The 26,203-nt window shown below is 43.8% G+C and overlaps 1 long non-coding RNA gene across 1 annotated transcript in view; it reads left to right on the top strand.

Moving 5' to 3' along the window:
• The window catches only part of LOC126203055 (uncharacterized), a 715,377-nt gene that overhangs the window by 561,586 nt on the left and 127,588 nt on the right, over positions 1 to 26,203 (top strand). The window contains exon 2 of the long non-coding RNA XR_007540220.1: positions 10,324 to 10,377. This is a non-coding gene — a long non-coding RNA (uncharacterized LOC126203055). The remainder of the gene's footprint in view (positions 1 to 10,323; positions 10,378 to 26,203) is intronic.

Genomic DNA, 26,203 nt, shown 5'->3' with positions numbered 1-26,203 from the left:
AAGTAATATCATTCCATTTCACTGCTTTAATTTCAATGTCCAGTTAAGGTATTCATAGCTGGCTACAATATTTAGATTACACAAGCACAAATTAAGGGTGCGAGTTTTGTTAGCATATTTTAGCTTACCTGTGACTGCAGCTCAGCTTGGTACGTACTAAATGTTACTGTTGTTAATTGTCCAGAATCATTTAATTCAACTTCAAAGTTAAATCTCTTATTTCTAAATTGCGTAGATTCAAGTAGCTTTTGCAATGATTGTTGAGGTAGCCGAAGACTAACCTTATTTTACTGAATTTCGTAGTGCTTCAGAAACAAATCTCACTATTAATTTCAGTCACAAAATTAACTTTAAATTTTCCGGTTTTATTAATTCTTTTGCTAAATTAAGTCAGAGTGTAGCGAAATTTATTACTTCTGACAAACTTTCAGTTTTCACACAACACGTGTCGACCTTCAGTTGCCACGCTTTTAGTGCTAATTATATGTGCAATAAACTTTCTTTTTCAGTTGTTATAGTAGTTGTTCATAGACTGGCGACCGTAATTTTCCCCAAATCTCAAATATCTAATTAACGCCAGTTAATTTTTGACGTGACGACCGCACATTTACTTTCTTTATTAATTTTATCCTTTTCTCAAAATTAATTTCCACCAATTTCACTTGCACTTTTCCTTTCATTTAGATGTAACCCTTTCCTCCCTCTTTACCGACAGATTAACTTAGTTGACAATTGCTTTTCCCAAATTTCCATTAGGTACCCGCGGTTTAATTTTTCACTGCCATTAAGGTCGATAAGTGAGTGGGAGGTTACAACCTCTCACGGCAGAAAGTCATGCCTAATACCTGTCTAGTGCGATCAGAAATATCAGAAGTCAATCAGCTGATTGCTGCATTACCATATGATCTGACATTAATCTTTCCTTACTTTTTAAGTCAATAACCGAGCTGATGTGTTTTATTTCTATAGCTTTTCCAATATGTATGAGGACGAGTTGTATCAATATGATGGGCTAAGAAAAATGGTCAACAGGTACAGTAGGTTTCTCAGAAAAGTAACTGGCGAAGCTAAACTCAGCGATTGGCTCAAATGGCTCTGAGCACTATGGGACTTAACATCTGAGGTCATCAGTCCCCTAGAACTGAGAACTACTTAAACCTAACTAACCTAAGGACATCACACACATCCATGCCCGAGGCAGGATTCGAACCTGCGACCGTAGCAGTCACGCGGTTCCGGACTGAGCGCCTAGAACCGCTAGACCACCGCGGCCGGCAACACAGCGATTGATTGAGACACTTCAGAAAGATCGGTCCTGAGGAGTGTAGAGCGCGGAGGTTGGTCTTCAACCAATAGGAACGTGGCAGTTCTAACAACGGCCGTGTTGGCAGGTCGGTAGTATGGCATGTGAACAGGTAGTCGGGAGATGCTGAAGAGAGGTGGCAGTATGGAGGCGCTCAATCTGGGAGGTGATAAGGTGCAGTAAAATGCAATATATCATCATAGATACAGTTCGCGATGTGTTACTTAAGTTTGTCTTGGCTACCGAGGTATGTTTTATCAAGTACTTTTCTCTCTAACAAAGATGCGAGCACACGTTGGCGCCATTCCCATGTGGAACCCTCAGTGCTAGAAATGAAGTGTTTTCTGAGCGTGAAAGAGTAGTAAATGCTGGCTAGTAGAAAAAGAACCTGGATCGCGCAACTTTAGTACAATAATTTTATGAATTTTTGTGTCTTACATTGGCGCCACCTGTGCGTGAGCACCGTATTCTGTTGCAGTTATCGCTACTTTCTTTGTGGCTTCATTGTACTAATGTTAAGCTAATAACTCCTCCAGAGTGATTTATTGAAAGTTTACGTAATTCTAATATGACTTCGTGGATATTAAGGTACAGTGCCTATGATGTTTGAAATAGCCGTTTGCGTGCTTATCACATTCACAAGCCTTTTATTTTGTTATGTTCCGTGTGCGATGTGTTATTTACCTTTATTTCAGTGTGATAATGGCCTCCAGCCACCGCCTCGTGTAATTCCATGTGGGATTTTGTTGAAATTTTCCAAGGATGTAATATGGCTTTGACTGTTCTCACAGAGCGCATCTGATCAATTGAGATTAATACTGTCTAAATTCTGTAAATAACCAGTGTCCACTATTGGGCTCGTCCCTCGAGAGCAGTTGAGTCTCGTGTGCTCAGACATCTCTGTGGGTAACTTTCCAACTCTGTGCGATCGCACTTTTGCTACAATTTATATAGTTGCTGAATTTTGCGTAGCGCTTAACTGTGTACTTCACCGTGTCGATGCACGGGAAGGTTGTGCGGTAGTGTGTGGTAATTAATGTGTTTCGGTCTTGCTATAGACTATAGAAATTTCAGTACGTATCAGGACCGATAACAGTGTAGACCAATGATTCACGAGTATGTTCAACTATACAATCTTAATTTGTAATAAAATTTCAGTCACGTAAAGTCAGTGTTGAAATTTTAGAAAATTACTCCTTTTATCGAAATTGGTTATTATCAAGCTCAAATTACAATTATAAAAGTATTTGAAGCCCCTAATTACTTTATTAAATAAAGTCGAGTAAAATAGCCATTCCCTCTCTTGATAACCCAGTAGGAATGTGAGTGTTGGGATGAATAAAGCTAGCGGCTGTCACCACCATTACTGAGTGCGTTGATTCCGTCTGTGTCACGTTGTCCGTTGAATGCACTAGTCTTTTGTCGATAATTAGAATACGAGATCGTTGTTTGTAAACGCACGCACACTCAACGAGAGCATGCAATAGGGGAGAAATACAGGTAAGAATACAGTGCCATACTAGTGAATGAGCACACAACAAGCAGGCAAACAGCACAGGCAAGCACACACAAAAAAAATTGCCGCACAGAATCTGTGCATCCCCTCTGTTTAAGTCTAGTGTAGATGCAATGGGAGTCATATAGGCAACCAGGTGCACGTTAAAAGTTCATTCAAGTTCAGGAGACGTAATAACACGTTTTACATGTTATTGGAAAAGAGAACGGAAGTTATAAGGCCTAGCCACCAGTAAAATGATCCATATAAATGCTGTGGCTTAGTTAACAGTAAAAATGATCAACGTAAAATCTAAGGTTACGTGCATCATACACACAAACAGTTGTCTGTCGTGCGCCTTATCGCTCTCAGCTGTCCGGGAGGGGTACTTGCGTTCTTCATCAACACACAGGAAATATCTCATAAACAGAATAGTAAATTTTGTCCAGCCATCACATGTTAACGTATGACTAAACAATAAACTCTAATTACTTCACAGCAATATAATACTATTCAGAGCCGTGTTAGTGCTATAGTTATTACGCTCGCCTATCCTTACTCAGATATTCGTATATCTTCCCCGGCCGGCAGAGAGGGAATGGGCGGAAAAGGCGATCCAAGGGGCTCCGCCGTTGAGGAGAAGGGGGTTGCGACTGTTGTTGCCGGGCCTGTTATTGTTGTTTGGAAGGATTTGCTAGTCTTCCATTCAGTCGCATATTGCTAGAGCTGGTAAGCTCATGAAAGGTTGTTGGCTGGGGGTCAGATAGCTCACTATAAATTTAGAATTGTCACCAATAAGCGGAATCAATCTGTCATGACTGGATTTTGAATGTCCTTGCAGCAGAAATAAAATTGTTCTTTTTCGTTGTTTTTGTAAGGCATCTAATATTCATTTCGCTAAACCTTGGCATTTCACCACATTTGGCATTTGTTTCATTTCTTATGTGCTTAACATAATGTCACAACTCTGCATTTTGGCTTCTGCGCACTTCGAATAATCTCGCCTTTCAGCGAAGTTGGCTTGTAGGTAGCCTATATTTCTGATGAAAAAGTATTCCTTGCAAACTTGTAACTGAATAAGTGCCTTCTGTCTGATTAAGAGTCTTCAGCTGATCAAACCTTCTGTTTCCTTTGAATCTGCTTGCTTGTTTTTGAACTGTTTTGTTATTATGGATGCACTTTCATTATTCTCTAAGTATGTCACCTTCTGCACAATCTTGCCAAATACTGATTGGTTCCTGATCGCCTTCCGCAAATTCTATTATCCGACTTGTAATTTTCTTCAGTAATTTCGATTAAAAATTTTGTAACTGTGTTAAAATGCCTCCTGAATTTCTTGTTATCGTTCTGGAATTTTCTTCAGTGATTTTGTAAAGGATGTCTGTCTGACCTTTTCATTAAATATTTTTGTAAGTGTGTGCTAAGCACCTCCCGCCGGATGTTCGAGACCTCCGTCGGGCATGACAGTGTGTGTTTTTCTTAGCATAGGTTAGTTTAATTTAGTTTAAGCAGTGTGTAAGCCTAGGGACGGATGACCTCTGCAGTTTGGTCCCTTAAGAACTCACACACATTTGAACGTTTGTGCTAAGCAATAGTCGATAAAATGTTGTGCGATATTCCTAGCAAATAAATTTACCCTGGCAGTCTTCAATCCATTTCCCTCCCCTCCCCCCTAATTATATTCACAGCATTGTATTGTCATATTAATACAATTTATAATTTTGTGTGGCAGGAGTATCTCATTTCAGTGCTTTATAAATTAAAGTTGATCTCTATCAACATTTTTACTGAATTTATTTATTAATGTCCCATATGATACAATATTGTGGACTATTGCTAAAACCTCGTACAATCTTACATCTCCAGTATCAGTTCCTGATCCATTAGATAATTTCATCCGATGCGTCGTGCTTGTCCGTCATCGTTTCTCCGTATGCTCGAAAAGGACTCTCGGCAGTGATTTGGTGGATTGATTGCAAGGAGGTATCGCAGAACTAGGACATCCCCACTTGTCCATCAGATAACCGCGTGTGCCTTGCTTAGTGTTCGGTTCATGATCCTCCATTGACGCCTGGGACATCGAATGTATCCGCACGGATGGGTTGTCGACTAGATGTTTGGTGACCGCAGCTAACTGCCCCCACTTGATTTTCGATGAGTGGTTGTCACTGGAACAGGACCCAACAAAGTTACCTGCTGGGCGCCACTAAGATTCCCTTGATACCAAGCGTTGGTGTTGTATCTGTGCAATAACTTACTGGGTGGGTAGCTGTGGTTCTTCTGAATGTTGGTCCAGACCTTCAAGACAGCTTCTGATCTTCTTCGATCTTGTGGTGGGATTTTACCATGAACAGGAAGCCGTAGGGTGTTTTTACTTGGAATAAATTCAGTAATTATCCGGGTAGCTTGGTTAAGTTGCACGTCTGTCTTCCAAATGTGAGCACTGTTGATCCAGGTCGAACAGCGGTGTTCAGCAAGAAGATTAGGGCTGAGGCTGTGCATCTTAAAATTTGAGCATTAGCATCCGACGAGATACAGGAAAGTTTTTGAAGGGCGCTGTTTCTCATTTTGACTATAGCAGCTACCTTCGAAAGATGCTGCTTGTAAATTACATTTCTGTATAATGCTATTCCCAGGTATTTTGGTGTGCTGCAATTACACACATATACCAATAAACATATGTTTATGACGCATATGACACGTATCATCTACAACACCGCTTACAAATTAAGCCTCCCTGGAGCGGCTGGAGAATGTAGTTTTGCTCGCAATTGGTTGCTAATGATGCTCCTCGATACAGCGGTATGCTTATTTTTGCGGTAGGTTTTCTTAAGCGTTTTCTTTTATGTTGGAGTCATAAATATACTTTCACTTATACGTCATCATTATGTCTCAAGTTGTAAGTTACGAGACTTATTACAATTGCACCGAATGTACTTTTTCGAAACCACCATGTTCTGCTCGTGTATAATGTCCTGACTTTTGTACAAGATGTTTCTGTATATCTGTGCTTATTGTGACACTGTTTCGTAAATATTAATATGATATGCTCTCCCATCTTCAATGTAACTGTAAATATAGAGCGGAAGATGTACTTGAGTTAGTATATCAATAATACTGTAAGATTTTTGTTGGGATACTCTTTGACTGGCAGATGCAACTTCCCCGTGCACACTTGTACACGCGTGAGTCTACAATAAAGAGGTAGGAGTAAGTGAAGTTTGTGAGGATGCATGGCGAGGTTTGTCTTCTTGTTGTCACTGGTTATTTTCAGTTTCCAAGTTGTGTGTTAATACTAAAGCTGTAGCAGTCATTACCCCTCCATGCATTCTACACTGAAGGACCAAAGAAACTCGTATAGCCCGCATCTCGTGGTCGTGCGGTAGCGTTCTCGCTTCCCACGCCCGGGATCCCGGGTTCCATTCCCGGCGGGGTCAGGGATTTTCTCTGCCTCGTGATGGCTGGGTGTTGTGTGCTGTCCTTAGGTTAGTTAGGTTTAAGTAGTTCTAAGTTCTAGGGGACTGATGACCATAGCTGTTAAGTCCCATAGTGCTCAGAGCCATTTGAACCATTTGAACCAAACTCGTATAGGCATTCATAATCAAATACACAGATATGTAAACAGGCAGAATATGATGCTGCGGTCGGCAACGCCTATATAAGACCACAAGTGCCTGGCGCGGTTGTTAGATTACTGCTGCTGCAATGGCAGGTTATAAAGATTTAAGTATGTCTGAAAGTGGTTTTATAGTCGGCTGACGAGCGAAGGGAGACAGCATCTCCGAGGGAGCGGTGCAGTGGGGATTTTCCCGTACGACCGTTTCACGACTGTACCGTGAATATCAGGAATCCGGTAAAATATCAGATCACCGTCATCGCTGTGGCCGGGAAAAGATCCTGCAAGAACGGAATCATCGACGACTGAAGAGAATCGTTCATCGTGTTATAAGTGCAACCCTTCCGTAGATTGCTGCAGATTTCAATGCTGCGCCATCAACAAGTGTCAGTGTGCGAACCATTCAACAAAACATCTCATATAGCCTTGATGACTGCACAACACAAAGGTCTACGCCTCGCCTAGGCGATCTCCACCCACCCCCTCGTTCCGATGTATGGACAGTCCTGCAGGAATCATGGTGTTAATTCCCTCCAGCGCTACTTCAGACATTAGCCGAGTCCATGCCACGTTGTGTTGCGGCGCTTCTCGCTGGGGCCCTACACGATATCAGGCATGTCTAACTGTATCTTCGGCTCTTCAACGTATGTCTTAGATTATGCACTCCCATCTCTCCTGGCAAACTAATTTCACTTAGCAAGGATGAGGTACGCTTGTAAGTGATGATAATAACTGAGGAAATACTACATCCATTGCAGTTGTACAGAGTTTATATTGTAACTTTCACTTAAACTGGTATGTTGCAACGTTTTTAGAAGCATATGAAAAAAAAAAAAACAGGCACGAAGCTAGTGGTGCGTCATCATAATTTGTAAAATTCAACTTTGTAGAACAATTCTTTCTTCGTATTCATCAAGCTTACCAGGAAGAACTTCATCAAAACAAAAAGGATTTCAAAGTGTAGTAGTGTGGAAGACTGTTGGTCATTTGGGTGGATAGTATAACTAATGTAAATGTAAATTCCGTTTGACTAGGGCCTCCTTTCGGGTAGACCGTTCGCCGGGTGCAAGTCTTTCTATTTGATGCCACTTCGGCGACTTGCGCGTCGATGGGGATGAAATGATGAAGATTAGGACAACACAACACCCAGTCCCTGAGCGGAGAAAATCTCCGACCCAGCGGGGAATCGAACCCGGACGCTCAGAACTGACATTCTGCCGCGTTGACCACTCAGATACCGGGGACGGACAGTATAACTGATAAAACTATATGAGTCGAATTGGGGAGAAAAGAAATACTTTCTACAACTTGATATTGCGTATGATGAGGTTTCAAGGAATCTGAGGGAACGTCTGTTGGGAGGGGAAATTGTAAAGAGAGACCAAGGTTTAACTGTAATACACTCCTGGAAATTGAAATAAGAACACCGTGAATTCATTGTCCCAGGAAGGGGAAACTTTAGTGACACATTCCTGGGGTCAGATACATCACATGATCACACTGACAGAACCACAGGCACATAGACACAGGCCACAGAGCATGCACAATGTCGGCACTAGTACAGTGTATATCCACCTTTCGCAGCAATGCAGGCTGCTATTCTCCCATGGAGACGATCGTAGAGATGCTGGATGTAGTCCTGTGGAACGGCTTGCCATGCCATTTCCACCTGGCGCCTCAGTTGGACCAGCGTTCGTGCTGGACGTGCAGACCGCGTGAGACGACGCTTCATCCAGTCCCAAACATGCTCAATGGGGGACAGATCCGGAGATCTTGCTGCCCAGGGTAGTTGACTTACACCTTCTAGAGCACGTTGGGTGGCACGGGATACATGCGGACGTGCATTGTCCTGTTGGAACAGCAAGTTCCCTTGCCGGTCTAGGAATGGTAGAACGATGGGTTCGATGACGGTTTGGATGTACCGTGCACTATTCAGTGTCCCCTCGACGATCACCAGTGGTGTAGGGCCAGTGTAGGAGATCGCTCCCCACACCATGATGCCGGGTGTTGGCCCTGTGTGCCTCGGTCGTATGCAGTCCTGATTGTGGCGCTCACCTGCACGGCGCCAAACACGCATACGACCATCATTGGCACCAAGGCAGAAGCGACTCTCATCGCTGAAGACGACACGTCTCCATTCGTCCCTCCATTCACGCCTGTCGCGACACCACTGGAGGCGGGCTGCACGATGTTGGGGCGTGAGCGGAAGACGGCCTAACCGTGTGCGGGACCGTAGCCCAGCTTCATGGAGACGGTTGCGAATGGTCCTCGCCGATACCCCAGGAGCAACAGTGTCCCTAATTTGCTGGGAAGTGGCGGTGCGGTCCCCTACGGCACTGCGTAGGATCCTACGGTCTTGGCGTGCATCCGTGCGTCGCTGCGGTCCGGTCCCAGGTCGACGGGCACGTGCACCTTCCGCCGACCACTGGCGACAACATCGATGTACTGTGGAGACCTCACGCCCCACGTGTTGAGCAATTCGGCGGTACGTCCACCCGGCCTCCCGCATGCCCACTATACGCCCTCGCTCAAAGTCCGTCAACTGCACATACGGTTCACGTCCACGCTGTCGCGGCATGCTACCAGTGTTAAAGACTGCGATGGAGCTCCGTATGCCACGGCAAACTGGCTGACACTGACGGCGGCGGTGCACAAATGCTGCGCAGCTAGCGCCATTCGACGGCCAACACCGCGGTTCCTGGTGTGTCCGCTGTGCCGTGCGTGTGATCATTGCTTGTACAGCCCTCTCGCAGTGTCCGGAGCAAGTATGGTGGGTCTGACACACCGGTGTCAATGTGTTCTTTTTTCCATTTCCAGGAGTGTACATGGGTTTAAAGTAGGTGTAGGGTGCAGTACCTATGAAGGGATGAAGGAGCTACCACAATATAGGCTAGTGCTGTAGAAATTACGTGGTACGCTGGAAGATACTATCAAATCTAACGATATCTTTCTGTTGAGAGAAAAGTACTGAACTCTACCTGGTAGAATTACACAAACGCCTGTCTCATTTTACGTTTTTTTCGTTTTTCAATGGAGTGTTAAATATCGAGCAAACAATTTTAAGTTCATTTGCATGCCTTGAAATAAACTGTAGTATGCATCACGTCATAAGATGGCAAAGTTCAGTGTTCTGCACATCTGCCTGTACTAACCGCTGGTACATAATGAGGTTTAGTCTGCCTCCTGACACGTGCCGCAAATAGCAATGGACGTATCGTCCTCCAATTTCTAATGTTGTCATTCTTCACTTGCTATTCAGTTTTATAGATTGCTGTCGACAGCAAGACCTTCTAAGGCTAAGGCATGCCAATAATGAACGTGTGTGCTGCAACACATTAGCAAATATCATCCCCCTCCATGCTCCCTCCCTCTCTCTCCCTCCCTCCCTCTCTCTCCCTCCCTCCCTCCCTCTCTCTCCCTCCCTCCCTCTCCCTCTCCCTCCCTCTCCCTCTCCCCCTCCCTCCTTCTCTCCCTCTCTCTCCCTCTCTCTCCCTCTCCCCCTCTCTCTCCCTCTCCCCCTCCCTCCCTCTCCCCCTCTCCCCCTCTCCCTCCCTCTCCCCCTCTCTCCCTCTCCCCATCTCCCTCCCTCTCGCCCTCTCCCTCCACCTCTCTCTCCCTCCGCCTCTCTCTCCCTCCGCCTCTCTCTCCCCCCCGCCTCTCCCCCCCCCTCTCTCTCTCCTCCCCGCCTCTCTCTCCCCCCCCGCCTCTCCCTCTTCCCCCACCCTCTCCCTCTCCCCCCACCCTCTCCCTATATATATATATATATATATATATATATATATATATATATATATATATATATATATATCTGTGACTAGAGCCACCTTCTGACGCTATACGCGTAGTTGATTTGTCTTCAGAAAATCAGTGTACTGCAGCGAATGTGATCATACTTTCTCACTCTTTCAGGAGAACGATCACCATCCTGTGTCCCTCCGGTGGCAGACATCAGCTCCAGAGACGGTGAGTCACAACACTGCAATGTTTCGTAAAATTAGATATCTCTGTACTCCTATAATACACTAAATTATATATGATAGTAACTCTGTATGAATACTACGTATGGAGTGGATCTGTATATGCAACGTCGTTGGTAAGGTGTGGGATTGGTAAGCAGGGCACAAGGGCTGGTGGACTGGAATGCTGACCCGTTAGAGGATGCAAAAATTTATTTTCACCATGTTAATTGAAATTTGCAAACTGCGGTGATCTACACCGATTATTCAATTGTATAAAAGCAATGAGAATAATTCAGAAAATCTTTGAAAGAAAACCAGCCTTGTGACCTCAACTTTAAATTAATAAAACATTACTTTACACAAATATAGCTTTAATATAACTGCAGATCAGAGCTCGCTAGTTGTGAAATTAAGTCAATTATCAGGCCTTGTGAATATGAAAAATATCAATTTGTAAAGTCTATTAGGTTTCATAAATACGTGAACCAACTATTATATTATGAAAGGCTGAAAGATCTACACAGCAATCAGCACATTCTCGTCGTTTGGCGTTTACATAGGCCACGCGTCTCAACTCCTCACTCGAGAGCTCAAGTGACAACAACAGGCATGAAGTCCTGCGCACACCAATAACGGCTTCTGGAACACACAAACCCAGTATTAATACACAATTCACTAAAATACTAAAAATCAACAGCCAAGCACTGGGTAGCGCGAAATACAGGACAAGACGTTAAACGTTTGGTGTGATAACCTCAGTTACTATTAAAGCAATAGTTCATTAAACAGTCTCCAATGACGAGGTCGCCACGATACCTAACTGCAGCCGGCCGGGGTGGCCGAGCCGTTCTAGGCGCTACAGTCTGGAACCGCGAGACCGCTCCGGTCGCAGGTTCGAATCCTGCCCGGGGCATGGATGTGTGTGATGTCCTTAGGTTAGTTAGGTTTAAGAAGTTCTAGGGGACTGATGACCTCAGAAGTCCTATAGTGCTTAGAGCCATTTGAACCTAACTGCACAATATTTTTTTGAAGGGCATGTGAATGGTAATTCTTATTTTGACATGCTGCAAAAATCTTAATGCCGTAGTTCGAAGAAAAGGGATTCGCGGATGGAGCTCTACCTACAAATTGTTATTCACATGCGTGACTTCGTTGCCAGATGATTTTGAGGTCACTGGACTGAGTGTTGTTCAGCAACATCTTCAGCTACACTCAAACGGCCAACACGAAGCGCGGACTTAACTATGGCATGTAACTAACTGTCAGGATTAATTAAGTTACGTGCGGCTCAGTTTCGGCACAAGATTAAAGAAGAAGTAAGCAGTAATCAACATTTACCGTTAGCTACTTGAAATTAATGTAAAGTTGAAAATCCACTCTTGAAAATTGTAATAAATAGTACAGTCGACGACGAATGTGATATTTATGGAACGTTAGTTCAGGTACTTAAGCTGACGGGACAAGCAGAACATGCACAAGAAGTTGTAATAGCAGGGAAATAGTATTTCAGTACGTAAAGGGAAATTCGATTATACTCTGATAACGATGAAGAATTGGAACTCTGTAGAAGGGGACGGAATAGAAGATACGTGAGAATACAGCCTTGGTAGTTGGAATCAGAGGGGAGAAAAACTAATCGAATTCTGCAGCAAATTTTAGTTAGTAATAGCGAATACACTGTGCAAAAGTCACAGAGGGAGAGGTACACTTGAAAAATTCCAAGACTCATGAGAAGCTTCCAGCTGGATTACATCATGGTCAACAGAGAATCCGAAATCGGGTATTGCTTTGTAAGACCTATCCAGGATCAGACATAAACGCCGATCACAGTTTAGTAATGATGAAAATTAGACAGAAATGTGGTATACAGAAGTACTGAAGAATGATGAAATAAGTTATGCTGATGAATATAGGTAGATGGAAAGCAACTGCTAAGAAACCTTGCGTCATAGAAGAAATAGTTCAATAGACTGAAAAAAGGAGGAAGCTAAATGTGTTTACTGAAGAACAGGAATACAGCCGTACAAGTCACTTACAACAAATCGAAGGACTGAATCAGCATATACACACATCAAAAAAAGTTTTGCACTACCCTGGTTCTCAGAAATCCTGAAGATAGACGTTGGATGTGGATATTGTATCACAGACACCGTCCCTTTGACTTTCAGAGATGTCACTAAACCAGGACAAAGATGTAAACAACCAAGAATGAGCAGTTCCTATGAGGCAGAGGAGGTCCGACAGGTGATCAGTTCTAGTTATTATACCAGGAAGTACTCCGCTCCTGTTGTCTGTAGTTCAACCATGCCTAAACGGTCAATACCGCGGTTAGATCGCGTCCACATTATTACTTTGTGCCAGGAGGGTTCTCAACAAGGAAAGTGCTCAGGCGTCTCGGAGTGAACCAAAGCGATGTTGTTCGGACATGGAGGACGTAGAAGGAGACAGGAACTGTCGATGACACGCCTCGCTCAGGCCACCCAACGGCCACTACTTCAGTGCATGACCGCTACCTACGGATTATGACTCGGAGGAACCCTGACAGCAACGCCACCATTTAGAGTAATGCTTTCCGTGCAGCTGCAGTACGTTATGTACTGTGAGCAATAGGCTGTATGATGCGCAACTTCACTCCCGACGTTCATGGTGAGGTCCATCTTTGCAGTCACAACACCATGCGGCGCGGTAGAGATGGGCCCAACAACATGCCGAATGGACCGCTCAGGATTGACATCACGTTATCTTCACCGATGAGTGTCGCATATACCTTCAACTAGACAATCGTCGGAGACATTTTTGAGGGCAACCCGGTCAGTCTGAACGCCCTAGACACACTGTCCACCCAGTGCAGCAAGGCGGAGGTTAGCTGCTACTGTCTTGAGGTGGCATCACGTGGGGCAGACGTATTCCTCTGGTAGTCACGGTAGGCGCCGTAACGTCTGTACGATACGTGAATGCCATCCTCCGACAGATAGTGCGACCATATCGGCAGCATATTGGCCAGACGTTCGTCTTCACGGACGACAATTTGCGCCCCCATCGTGCACATCTTGAGAATGACGTACTTCAGAACAACGACATCGCTCGACTAAAGTGTCCAGCATGTTCTCCAGACATACACCCTATCGATCATGCCTGGGATGGGTTGGAAAGGGCTGTTTATGGACGACGTGACCCACCAACCACTCTAAGGGATCCACGCCGAACCGCCGTTGAGGTTTGGGGCAATCTGGACCAACAGTTCCTTGATGAACTTGTGGATAGTATGCCACTACGAATACAGCCACTAGGACGTGTTACTGGGTATTAGAGGTACCGGTGTGCACAGCGTTCTGGACCACCACCTCTGGTGGTACAACATAGAATGTGTGGTTTTCATGAACAGTAAAAAGGGTGGAAATGATGTTTATGTTGATCTCTATTCCAATTTTCTGTAAAGGAACTCTCGGAACCGAGGTGATGCAAACCTTTTTTGGTGTGTGTAGGAAAGTCATAAGAACCTTCACTGAAAATTAAAGCCATAGAGTCAACATTAGAAATTTTTCCATTATATGTTGGCGTTGGTGCAGTCTTCTATTGCTACTATTTGAAAACCAGTCATAGGTTGCAGAATGTTTCTTATTAAGAATGACGCGTTTCGCAGAATAGGACATCATCGGGTTACCTGAAAATATAAGGGGACGACCATATTACAATAAATCCAGCGTGGTCCTATTCTGGACTATTATAAAAACAAATAAGCTCCAAAAACCGACCGAATATAATTATATAAAGAAACGTATTGTAACTCATGGTAAAAGATCCGAAATTGCCTGACAATAAATATCTGTCAAAAATGTTCAAATGTGTGTGAAATCTTATGGGGCTTAACTGCTGAGGTCATGAGTCCCTAAGCTTACACACTACTTAACCTAAATTATCCTAAGGACAGAGACACACACACACCCATGCCCGAGGGAGGAGTCGAACCTCAGCCGGGACCAGCCGCACAGTCCATGACTGCAGCGCCAAGACCGCTCGGCTAATCCCGCGCGGCAAATATCTGACAAGAAGACATGATTCCGCATAAAACATACCAAAGGAAACCTATATGGAAAAATTAAAAATTAATGAAATAAATCAGGCATTAGTAGAGAGCGAAGGAGGAAGCGAAAAATGCGAACGTACACTACAACACTGCAAGAGGCCGGTCCATATTCACACAGCACCTACATATGAGTGATAGGAGTTCATACAAAATTATTTAGTAGTAATGACCGTTACCAAGCGCCGCCGCCGTCGGGTTTCCAGTCTGATACGGCGTAAAATTCAAATACTAGCCGTTAAATTAAGAAGTAAATAGAACATAATAAAGCATTTGGAAATGTACACACTGCAGGGAATTCCAGATCGGCGGCGAGTGTGGCCGAGCGGTTCTAGGCGCTGCAGTCTGGAACCGTGCAAACCGCTACGGTCGCAAGTTCGAATCCTGCCTCGGGCAGGGATGTGTGTGATGTCCTTATGTTAGTTAGGTTTAAATAGGTCTAATTTCTAGGGGACTAATGACCTCAGATGTTGTCCCTTAGTGCTCAGAGCCAATTCCAGATCGAAAACTATACACGGAGACATAGAAAACCTTATGCTCAAAAGCGGTGTAAGAGGATAAAGAAAAATAATATGTAAAACAATAAAATAAGCATTAGGCCAGCAGTCTATGGCTTAAAGTTACCAATGCCAAAAGGATAAAATACAACTCCATACTCATGACAAGCGCCCAAGGTCCTGGGAATAAAAAGCTAAAAACTAATAAGCCGTTTTAAAATCGGAAACAGGCAATCGTAGAAAATCTGATACCTGATTCTTGCTTGATAACTGATAATTCAGTATCGTATCTTTCTTAGAGTGTCAGTCTTTAACAATCTGGATCTCTTCAAGCAGAATCAAACTCTTACCTTTGGGAGCGTGGTGCAAAACCCTTAAAGTTTCAGAGCGAAGGTGGCCAGTGGCCACTGGAGTTAGGGTGCTCAGCAAATGCGGAAATATGCTTAACCTCTCCCTCCTTAGTGAGTAAATGCTCCTGAAGCATGATTTTAAAAGTCCTTCCCGTCTGGCCGAAATAATTCACATTACTCGAGCATATATGCGCCAGAGACCGCGTGTTTATCTTTCTTGGGACGACCTTTATATTTTCAGATAACCTGACGATGCCTTACCTCGGGCGAAATCGTTCTTAAGTTAATGAAGAACATTTTGCAACCCACGACTTTTTTATACATATAGAGTCAAGACTAGAGTCCAGTTAAAATTCCATTGTTAAACGCAGAGGAGAGAGCGTATCCATAAAGAAAGTTTACTGTACGCCTTTAAGAAAAAGAGGCTAGGTCTACTGATGCGATAGAAGGAGCAATGGAGACAAGATGGAAGACGTAAGGGATCCAGTATTATAGTTTAGCAAAACTTTAGAAGTTTAGCAATGAAATAAGGCAGGAGGGACAGATAAAATTCCTTCTGAATTGTTAAGATCATTATGGGAACTGGCAACAAACGACTATTCAAGTTGGTATGTAGTCTTCGAGAAATATCATTCCATACAACCCCAAAGATAGGACAGGTAGAGAAGCGCGAGATCTGTTGCACAATCAGCTTCTGATGTATCCAGAATGCTGTCAAGATTCATACGCCGAAGAATGGAAAAGAAACTCGAGGAGCTCATATATGAAAATCAGTTGGGCGTTAGAAAAAAAAATCATCAGATAAGCAGTTCTGACTTAGCGGTTGATGATGGAAGAAAGACTAAAGAAAAATCAAGAGATGCTCACAGGATTTCTCGACTGGAAAAATTGTTTCATAGTGTAAAATGGTGCGAGGCGTTCGATATTCTGAGAAAAATAGTGGTAAGTTCTATGGAAAGACAGGTGATATACAATATGTAGGTGATATACAATATGTGCAACAACCAGGAGGGAAACATAAGATTGGAAAATCAAGAACAAAGTGCTCACGTGGCTAAGGCACGTAGTCTCTCTTCAGTACTGTTCAATCTATACATCGAAGAAGCAATGACGGAAGACTCGGGTGGGATCAAAATTCGAGATTATGAAGAACAAGTCATAAGATTCACAGGTGACATTGTTACCCTCAATGAAAGTGAGGAAGAACACGACCTGCCGTATGGAATCACGATCTAACGAGCAAAAGCTATGGACTGAGAGTAAACTGGTCCTTGCGCAGCCTTGATGGGTCCAAGCCCGTACACTGAGGTCGGAAAGCGATATGCGAATATGCAGGTAGCGATAGTATCGCGTACACAAGGCATAAACGGGTAGCACAATGGTGGAACTGTCATTTGCACTCAGGTAATCCATGTGAAAAGGCTTCCGACAGTATTCTGGACTCAAGACGGGGATTTACAAACTTTGAACCGGGAGTGGTAGTTTGAGCTAGAAGTATGGGACATTCCATTTCGGAGTTCGTTAAGGAAACCAGGATTCCGAGGTACACAGAGTCAAGAGTGTGCCGAGCATACCAAACTTCAGGCGCTACCTCTCACCATGGAGAACGTCATGGCCGAAATCCTTCAATTACACAAGCTGCGACGTGGTCGCGAATTGAACAGTGACCCGAGAGAGAATACATTTCCTTTACTTCATGTCTATGGTCACAAATTTTTATGTCATCGGACCACCGGTTCCGGTCTATGACTATTCTCAGAGCTGTTTTATCAAACAATATATTAGGACATGTTTTTATAGAACAGATATGAAGATGGTCATTATACACCGAAATCGGCAGTCTGATGACAAACATTTGTGACCATACACGTGAAGGAAATTTATGCCTTCAATTACGACCGAGAGCAGTGGCGTTTGTAGAGCTAGCAGACAGGCAACACTGCAAAATAACCGCACAAATCAATGTGGGACGTACGACTAACGTATCCCTTAGGAAAATGCGGCAAAATTTGGCTTTAATGAGCTATGCACTCTGATGACCGACGTGAGTTCCTCTCCTGAGCTCGTGACCATATCGGTTGGTCGGGTGGAGATTTTTTTTTTACGTCATCTTTCTTCTGACTAGTTTGATGCGGGCCACCACGAACTGCTCCCCTGTACCAACAACTTCACCTCAGGGTAGCACTTGTTGCCACATTCGTCCTCAATTATTTGCTAATGTATTCCAATCTCTGTCTTCCTCTACACTTTTTGCCCTGTACAACTCCCTCTAGGATCATGGAAGTCATTTCTTGGCATCTTAACTGATGTCCTATCATCCTGTCCTTTCTCCTTGTTACTGTTTTCCACGTATGCATTTCCTCTCCGATTCAGTGCAGAACCTCCTCATTCCTTACCTGACCATACCACCTAATTTTCGTCTGTAGCACCACATCTCAAATGCTTACGTTCCCCTCTGTTCCGGTTTCCCCACAGTCTACATATACATCCATACTCCGCAAGCCACCTGACGGTGTGTGGCGGAGGGTACGTTGAGTACCTCTATCGGTTCTCCCTTCTATTCCAGTCTCGTATTGTTCGTGGAAAGAACAATTGTAGGTAAGCTTCTGTGTGGGCTCTTCGCGAGATATACGTAGGAGGGAGCAATATACTGCTTGACTCATCAGTGAAGGTATGTTCTCGAAACTTCAACAGAGGCCCGTACCGAGCTACTGAGCGTCTCTCCTGCAGAGTCTTCCACTGGAGTTTATCTATCATCTGCTTAACGCTTTCGCGATTACTAAATGATCCTGTAACGAAGCGCGCTGCTCTCAGTTGGATCTTCTCTCTCTCTTCTATCAACCCTATCTTGTATCGATCCCACACTGCCGAGCAGTATTCAAGCAGTGGGCGAACAAGCGTACTGTAACCTAATTCCTTTGTTTTCGGATTGCATTTCCTTAGGATTCTTCCAATGAATCTGTCTGGCGTCTGCTTTACCGACGATCAACTTTATATGATCATTCCATTTTAAATCACTCCTAAACCGTACTCCCAGATAATTTATGGAATTAACTGCTTCCAGTTGCTGACCTGCTGTTTTGTAGCTAAATGATAAGGGATCTATCTTTCTATGTATTCGCAGCACAATACACTTGTCTACATTGACATTCAATTTCCATTCCCTGCACCATGCTTCAATTTGCTGCAGATCGTCCTGCATTTCAGTACAATTTTCCATTGTTACAACCTCTCGATACACCACAGCATCATCTGCAAAAAGCCTCAGTGAACTTCCGATGTCATCCACAAGGTCATTTATGTATATTGTGAATAGCAACGGTCCTATGACACTCCCCTGCGGCACACTTGAAATCACTCTTACTTCGGAAGACTTCTCTCCATTGAGAATGTCATGCTGCGTTCTGTTATCTAGGAACTCTTCAATCCAATCACACAATTGGTCTGATAGTTCATATGCTCTTACTTTGTTCATTAAACGACTCTGGGGAACTGTATCGAACGCCTTGCGGAAGTCAAGAAACACGGCATCTACCTGTGAACCCGTGTCTGTGTCCCTCAGAGTCTCGTGGACGAATAGCGCGAGCTGGGTTTCACACGACCTTTTTCGAAACCCATGCTGATTCCTACAGAGTAGAGTCCAAATGCTGTACTCCAGACGCAAACTCTCAGAAATTTCTTCCTCGAACTGGCGCTAAGTTTGATGCTAATACACTTCTCTTGGTCAGGAATGCTCTTTTTGCCAGTGTTACTCTGCTTTTGATGTCCTTCTCGCTCCGTCCGTCATTTGTCATTTTGCTACCTAGGCAGCAGAATTCCTTAACTTCATCTACTTAGTTACTATCAATCCTAATGCTACGTTCCTCGCTGTTCTCATTTCTGCTACTTCTCATTACTTTCGTCTTTCTTTGAATTACTCTCAGTCAATATTCTGTACTCATTAGACTGTTCATTCCATTCAGCAGATCACGTAATTCTTCTTCACTTTCACTCAGATCACGTAATTCTTTTTCACTCTCACTCAGATTAGCAATGTCATCAGCGAATCGTATCATATAATCCTTTCACCGTGAATTTTAATTCCTTTCCTGAATCTTTTTATTATTTCCATCAGTGCTTCTTAGATGTACAGATTGAACGGTAGGGGCGAATTACTACATCCATGTCTTGCATTTTTAAACCGCGCGCTTCGGCTTTGGTCGTCCACTCTTATTATTCGTCGTGGCTGTTGTACATGTTCTATATTACCCGTCTCTCCATATAGCTTACATTTTTCTCAGAATTATGAACCCCCGCAAGCCTTTTACTTTTTCTAATGCTTTTTCCAGCTCGACAAACACATTTGAAGGTGTTATGATTTTTCGTTAGCCTTGCTTGCTTTATCATTCGCTACGTCATAATTGCCTCTCTGGTGCCTTCACCTTTACTAGAGCCAAACTGATCATCTAGCACATCCTTAAGTTTCTTTTTCTTTCTCCTGTATGTTATTGTTGTCAGCAGTTTGGATGCATGTGCTGTTCCGGTGATTGTGCGATAATTCTTGTCAACTCTTGCAGTCTTCGGAATTGTGTGGATGATATTTTTCCGAAAGCCAGATGGGATGTCACCAGACTCATACATTCTACATACCAACGTGAATAGTCGGTTTGTTGCCACTTGCTCAATTGATTTTAGGTCCTCCAAAGCTCTTTTAAATTCTAATACTGAATAAGCTATCTCCTCTAAATCGACTCCTGTTTCTTCTTCTGTCACATCAGACGAACCTTCCCCCTCATAGAGGCTTTCAATGTACTATTTTCACCTCTCCGCTCTCTCCTCTGCATTTAACGGTGGGATTCCCGTTGCTCCATTAACGTTACCACGCCTGCTTTTAATGTCACAGAAGTTTTTTGTTACTTATCTGTATGCTGAGTCAGTACTTGCGACATTTATTACTTTTTCGATTTCTTCACATTTTCCATGCAGCCATTTTGTCTTAGCTTGGCTGCAATTATTTAATTCCTCAGCGACTTGTATTTCTGTATTCCTGAATTTCCATGAACATTTCTGTATCTCCTTCTTTCGTCTATCAACTGAAGTATTTCTTCTGTTACCCATGGTTTCTTCGCAATTACCATCTTTGCAGCTATGTTTTCCTTTCCAACTTCTGTGATTTAATTTTTTAGAGATATCAATTCCTCTTCAACTGCAGTGACTACTGAGCCATTCCTTTCCAATGTGTCTATAGTCTTAAAGAACTTAAACCGTATACCGTCGTGATGTTTGGCTTGCGGGGTGCTCAACTGCTCGGTTATTAGCACCCGTACAAAGACGCAATTTCTACACTGTCCATTTTCTTTCCACAGTCCAATCTAGTCACTCTCACAAATGATGATGATGATGATGATGATGATGATGATGATGATGATGATGATGATGATGATGATGATGATGATGAAATGATGGGGAGAACACAAACACCCAGTTCCCGGGCAGAGAAATCCCCAACCCGACCGGGAATCGAACCAGGGACCCCGTGATCCAGAGGCAGAAACGTTAGCCCCCAGACCACGAGTTGCAGACAAGCGTGGACCTCCGTCGCTTAGTACTTCCGTATCACACTTCTTTGAGTATTGATTTTTCCTGAGTAATCTCTGAAATATCAGCTCTTCATTGCTTCATATAATCTAACATATCTTCCCTCGTCCCCTGGCCTTTTCCAGGTATACCTCCTCCTCTTGCGATTCTTGAACAGAGATTCACTATTACTAGCTGAAATTTATTACAGAACTCAAATAGTCTTTATAATTCCTTTCCCTTTTCGTCTGCCCCTTCCCCTGCAACTGAATTCCAGCCTCCTATGACTGTACTGTGTTACCCTTTCAGTATCCCTACATACTTTCTTTGTCTCTCCAATTTGTAACGTCGTCATGTATACATGAACTATCGATGTCGGTATTGGTTTGCTGTCGATTCTGAAACGAACAATCCTATCATTGATTTCTTCACAGTAACACAATCATTGCCCTACCTTCCTACTCGTATCGAATCCTACCCGCTTTATACGACTTTGAAATTACAGTATCTTCATCTGACCAAAAATCCTTGTCTTCTTTCCATTTCACTTTACTGACCCAGACTATATCTAGATTGAGCCCTTCCATTTCTAGCTTCCCTACCAGACTCAAGACTCTGACATTTCACGTCCCGACGTACAACGTTATCCTTTCGTTGGTTATTCAATCATTTCCTCATGGTCACCTCCCCCTTGGCAGTCTTCCGCTGGAGATCCGAATTGGGGACTATTCTGGAATCTTTTGCCAATGAAGAGATCACCGTAACACTTTTCGAATTACCGACCACTGTCCTGTGGATACACGCTACATTTCTTTGATGCATTGGTTACCATTGCCTTCTGTGTTCTCATGCCGTTGATCACTGCTACTTGTTTCCTCTTTAGGGTCAGTTTCCCACACGAAGGACAAGAGAGTATCCTGAACCTCTATCCGATCCTCCACCTTCTACGACAAGGTCGTTGGCAGAAGGAGGATTTTCTCCTCCGACTGCACCCACCTACATAGGGAGAAATGATCATCGCGACAAAATAAGAAAAATCAGGGCTCGCACAGCAAAATTTAAGTGCTCGTTTTTCCCGCGTGCCGTTCGATATTGGAACGGTAGACAGACATCTTGAAGGTTTTTCATTGAATCCTGTGCCAGGCACTTTATTGTAAATAGCAGAGTAATCACGTAGATGTAGATGTTATCGTTATGCCGGAATTCTTCGTCCGCCAATGCTGATTATTAATCAAAATTTAATCGGTGACAGGATTCGAACCTGGGAAGAAGACTGTTTCCATTACTAATAAAAGACGCTACCCGTAGACCATGGGTTGGAATCTACTACAATGGAAAACTGTGGCCTTCACAGATGAATCCCGCTTTCAGATGATAAGAGCTAATGGTAGATTTCGAGTGTCCCCGCGAAGTTATTGACCCAGCAGGTTATCAAAAAGATAGTGTGCAAGCTGGTGGTGGCTCCATAATGGAGTTGGCTGCGTTGACAAGAAATGGACTGTATGCCCTGTACCAGTCATTCACTGGAAATAGTTATATTGGGTTACTGGGAGACCATTTGCAACCATTCATGGACTTCATGGTCCACAACAGTGGCATCGTCATGGATAACATGCGCCTTGTCACCGAGCTATAACTGTTCGCGATCGGTATGGAGAACATTCCGGACAATTCTCATTAATGATTTCGTCACCTAGATCGCCCTACATGAATTCATCGAACATTTAAGGGACATAATCGAGAGCACAAAATCCTGCACCGACAACACATTCAGAATTTTGGATGTCTATAGAGGCGACATGGCTCAATGTTTCTGCAGGGGACGTCCAACCACTCGTTTAGTCCATACAATGTCGAGTTGCTGCACTACGCTGGCCATAGTAGGGTCCGGCACGATAGCAGGACTTTTTCACATCAGGGTATAATCAGGCTCTGAATTGCACTACTGGCCATTAAAATTGCTACACCATGAAGATGCCGTGCTACAGATGCGAAATTTAACCGACAGGAACAACATGCTGTCATATGCAAACGATTAGCTTTTCAGAGCGTTCACACAAGGTTGGCGCCGGAGGCGACACCTACAACATGCTGACATGAGAAAAGTTTCCAACCGATTTCTCATACACAAACAGCAGTTGACTGGCGTTTCCTGGTGAAACGTTGTTGTGATGCCTCGTGTAAGGAGGAGAAATGCGTACCATCACGTTTCCGACTTTGATAAAGGTCGGATTGTAGCCTGTCGCGATTGCGGTTTATCGTATCGCGACATTACTGCTCGTGTTGGTCGAGATCCAATGACTGTTAGCAGAATATGGAATCGGTGGGTTCAGAAGGGTAGTACGGAACGCCGTGCTGGATCCCAACGGCCTCGTATCACTAGCAGTCGAGATGACAGCCATCTTATCCACATGGCAGTAACGGATCGTGCAGCCACGTCTCGAGCCCTGAGTCAACAGATATGACGTTTGCAAGACAACAACGATCTGCACGAACAGTTCGACGACGTTTGCAGCAGCGGGGACTGTCAGCTCGGAGACCATTTCTGCGGTTACCTTGACGCTGCATCACAGACAGGAGCGCCTGCGATAGTGTACTTAACGACGAACCTGTGTGCAAAAATGGAAAAACGTCATCTTTTCGGATGAATGCAGATTCTGTGTACAGCATCATGATGGTCGCATCCGTGTTTGGCGACATCGCGGTGAACGCACATTAGAAGCGTGTATTCGTCATCGCCATACTTGCGTATCACCCGGCGTTATCGTGTTGGGTGCCATTGGTTACACGTCTCAGTCCCCTTTTATTCGCATTGACGGCACTTTGAACAGTGGGCGTTACATTTCAGATGTATTACGACCCGTGGCTCTACCCTTCATTCGATCCCTGCGAAACCCTACATTTCAGCAGGATAATGCACGACCGCATTTTGCGGGTCCTGTACGGGCCTTTCTGGATACAGGAAAATGTCCGACTGCTGCCCTGGCCAGCACATTCTCCAGATCTCTAACCAATTGAAAATGTCTGGTCAATGGTGGCCGAGCAACTGGCTCGTCACAATACGCCAGGCACTACTCTTGAACTGATGATACACTAGGAACTGTGGTATCGTGTTGAAACTGCATGGGCAGCTGTACCTGTACAATCCATCCCTGTTTGACTCGATGCCCCGGCGTATAAAGGCCGGTATTATGGCCTGAGGTGGTTGTTCTGTGTACTGATTTCTTAGGATCTATGCACCGAAATCGCATGAAAATGTGATCACATGTCTGTTCTAATATAATATATTTGTCCAATGAATACCGGTTTATCATCTGCATTTCTTCTTGCTGTAGCAATTTTAATGGCCAATAGAGTACATTCCATGATGGACACAGAATTACTTGAACATGGAGTTTATCACTTCCTTTTACGAGTACTTGCTCTGCGTGTAATTTATTTGCTCTAGTACTATTCTCTGATGTATTCTAAATCCACTACACCCGCTATCCTCGAAAAGTACTACACTAATATTCCCTATGAAAGGATGCGCATTGAGGAAAAAACGATGAAACGAAATTTTTTGAACCAACACCGTCATTAGCGGAGGAGTGCGTTTGGAATAGTTACTGCAGCGAAATTGCGCGTGCGTGGCGTAGAAAACAGAATTTGTAGAATCACTGTTGTCTGGTTCATTAGAGTAATTTCGCTGAAGAGCTCGAGTGCAGGTTTTAACGAGCGAGAAATGGGCTGTTTGTTGAATGGCGTAGGTCACTCAACGTTCCATCTGATTATGCCACAGTCCCTCTCATCGCTAAAAAATTGCACTGCTGCCCAGCGGTATTTCTAGCGGTTCCGTCATAGACCACAAAATTCATACAGAATAAGGGATTTGAAATTCGACGCAATGTTCTAGGTAAAATATTGGCGGATGTATCGTCGCTATGGCTGCGGAAATGATCGCGAAATACAAATCAGTAGATCTGTATCGAAAATGTTCTGGTGCTCTGAGTGCTTTCAGTATTACACCAGCGGAAAGCTCCTATCGGAGCACAAAAAATGCGGAAAAGCATCCTTTGTAAGATTCTGGCTGGAAAGTGGAGTACCATCTACCTCACTCTACTTTCGTCAACACCTTTAAAAATTTTCAGAAATATTTTAGCATGCGAACATATTTGCGCTGTTTTTAACATGCAACTCACGGCCCACAAGCTGCCCTAACTATCACTCGCCCATACCCGCTAATCCGTCGCTGTAATTCGCTCATCCAATCCACTCCCTCCAGCACATTCTCCCTCACTGATTCTTCCCAACTAATTGTCACTAATTCCTTGTGTGTGTGTCCCCCTCTCACAGCCAAAAGTCCTCTTCATTTTGTACCACGCCTGTCTCTCCTCTCACTGTCAATTCACTGCTGCTATCTCATTCACTCCTTCCACTGATTTTATCTCTTCTCTCTCTCTGTCTCTTCTTCCTCTTCATCGTCATAAACCCTGTCTCTCATCATCACAGGCTTTATTCCACTTCGACTTTCTGCTTCCGTTTATTTATCTCCCACTGGCGCAGTCTTCTGCACTCTTACCAGTATTGTTCTGTCAACTATTTTCTACTGCCACTGTGTCCCTCACTCTCTCACCATCATAATCAGTGGCTCCTTCAGTCTATCTATACCACAATCACTGTCTACTGTTTTCTAGTATTTATTGCTTTTCCGTCGGTTTCCCGCTGCCACTGTCTCGTATCTCAGCATAAAAAATAGAGAATATATTCGCATGCAAAAATTTTTAAAAGTGGTGATGGAGGTGGAATGAGGTAACTGGTACCGCACTTGTCAGTCAGTCTTTTCCCTACTGTGGCAGCGTTTGTGACTCATTTGAAAATATCTTCATGGATCAGTACAATCTGATAGTTTAATTACGTGAAATTGAAATAATTCAAGACTAATTTTACGTCACAGATCGGATAATAAGTGAAACATAAATTTGCATCTGCTTCAGTACTACAACATGGGGCTCCCAGAACCCTTCTCATGATAACAGAGACACTTTACAGAATAGTTCTCCGCGCTTCGTCACATTATAAAGTATGATTTCACCTCACGCCATACGCATATTTAACGTGAACATGTGAATTAATTTGGCCGGCCGAAGTGTCCGTGTGGTTCTAGGCGCTGCAGTCTGGAACCGCGAGACCACTACGGTCGCAGGTTCGAATCCTGCTTTAGGCATGGTTGTGTGTGATGTCCTTAGGTTAGTTACGTTTAACTAGTTCCAAGTTCTGGGGGACTAATGACCTCAGAAGTTGAGTCCCATAGTGCTCAGAGCCATTTGAACCATTTGTGAATTAATTTTGAACCTTCGTGTC

This window comes from Schistocerca nitens, chromosome 9 (genome assembly GCF_023898315.1).
Source record: "Schistocerca nitens isolate TAMUIC-IGC-003100 chromosome 9, iqSchNite1.1, whole genome shotgun sequence".
Classification (NCBI taxonomy): domain Eukaryota; kingdom Metazoa; phylum Arthropoda; class Insecta; order Orthoptera; family Acrididae; genus Schistocerca; species Schistocerca nitens.
Note: the sequence above shows the minus strand (reverse complement) of the source record. Positions and strands in the feature narration are given on the sequence as shown.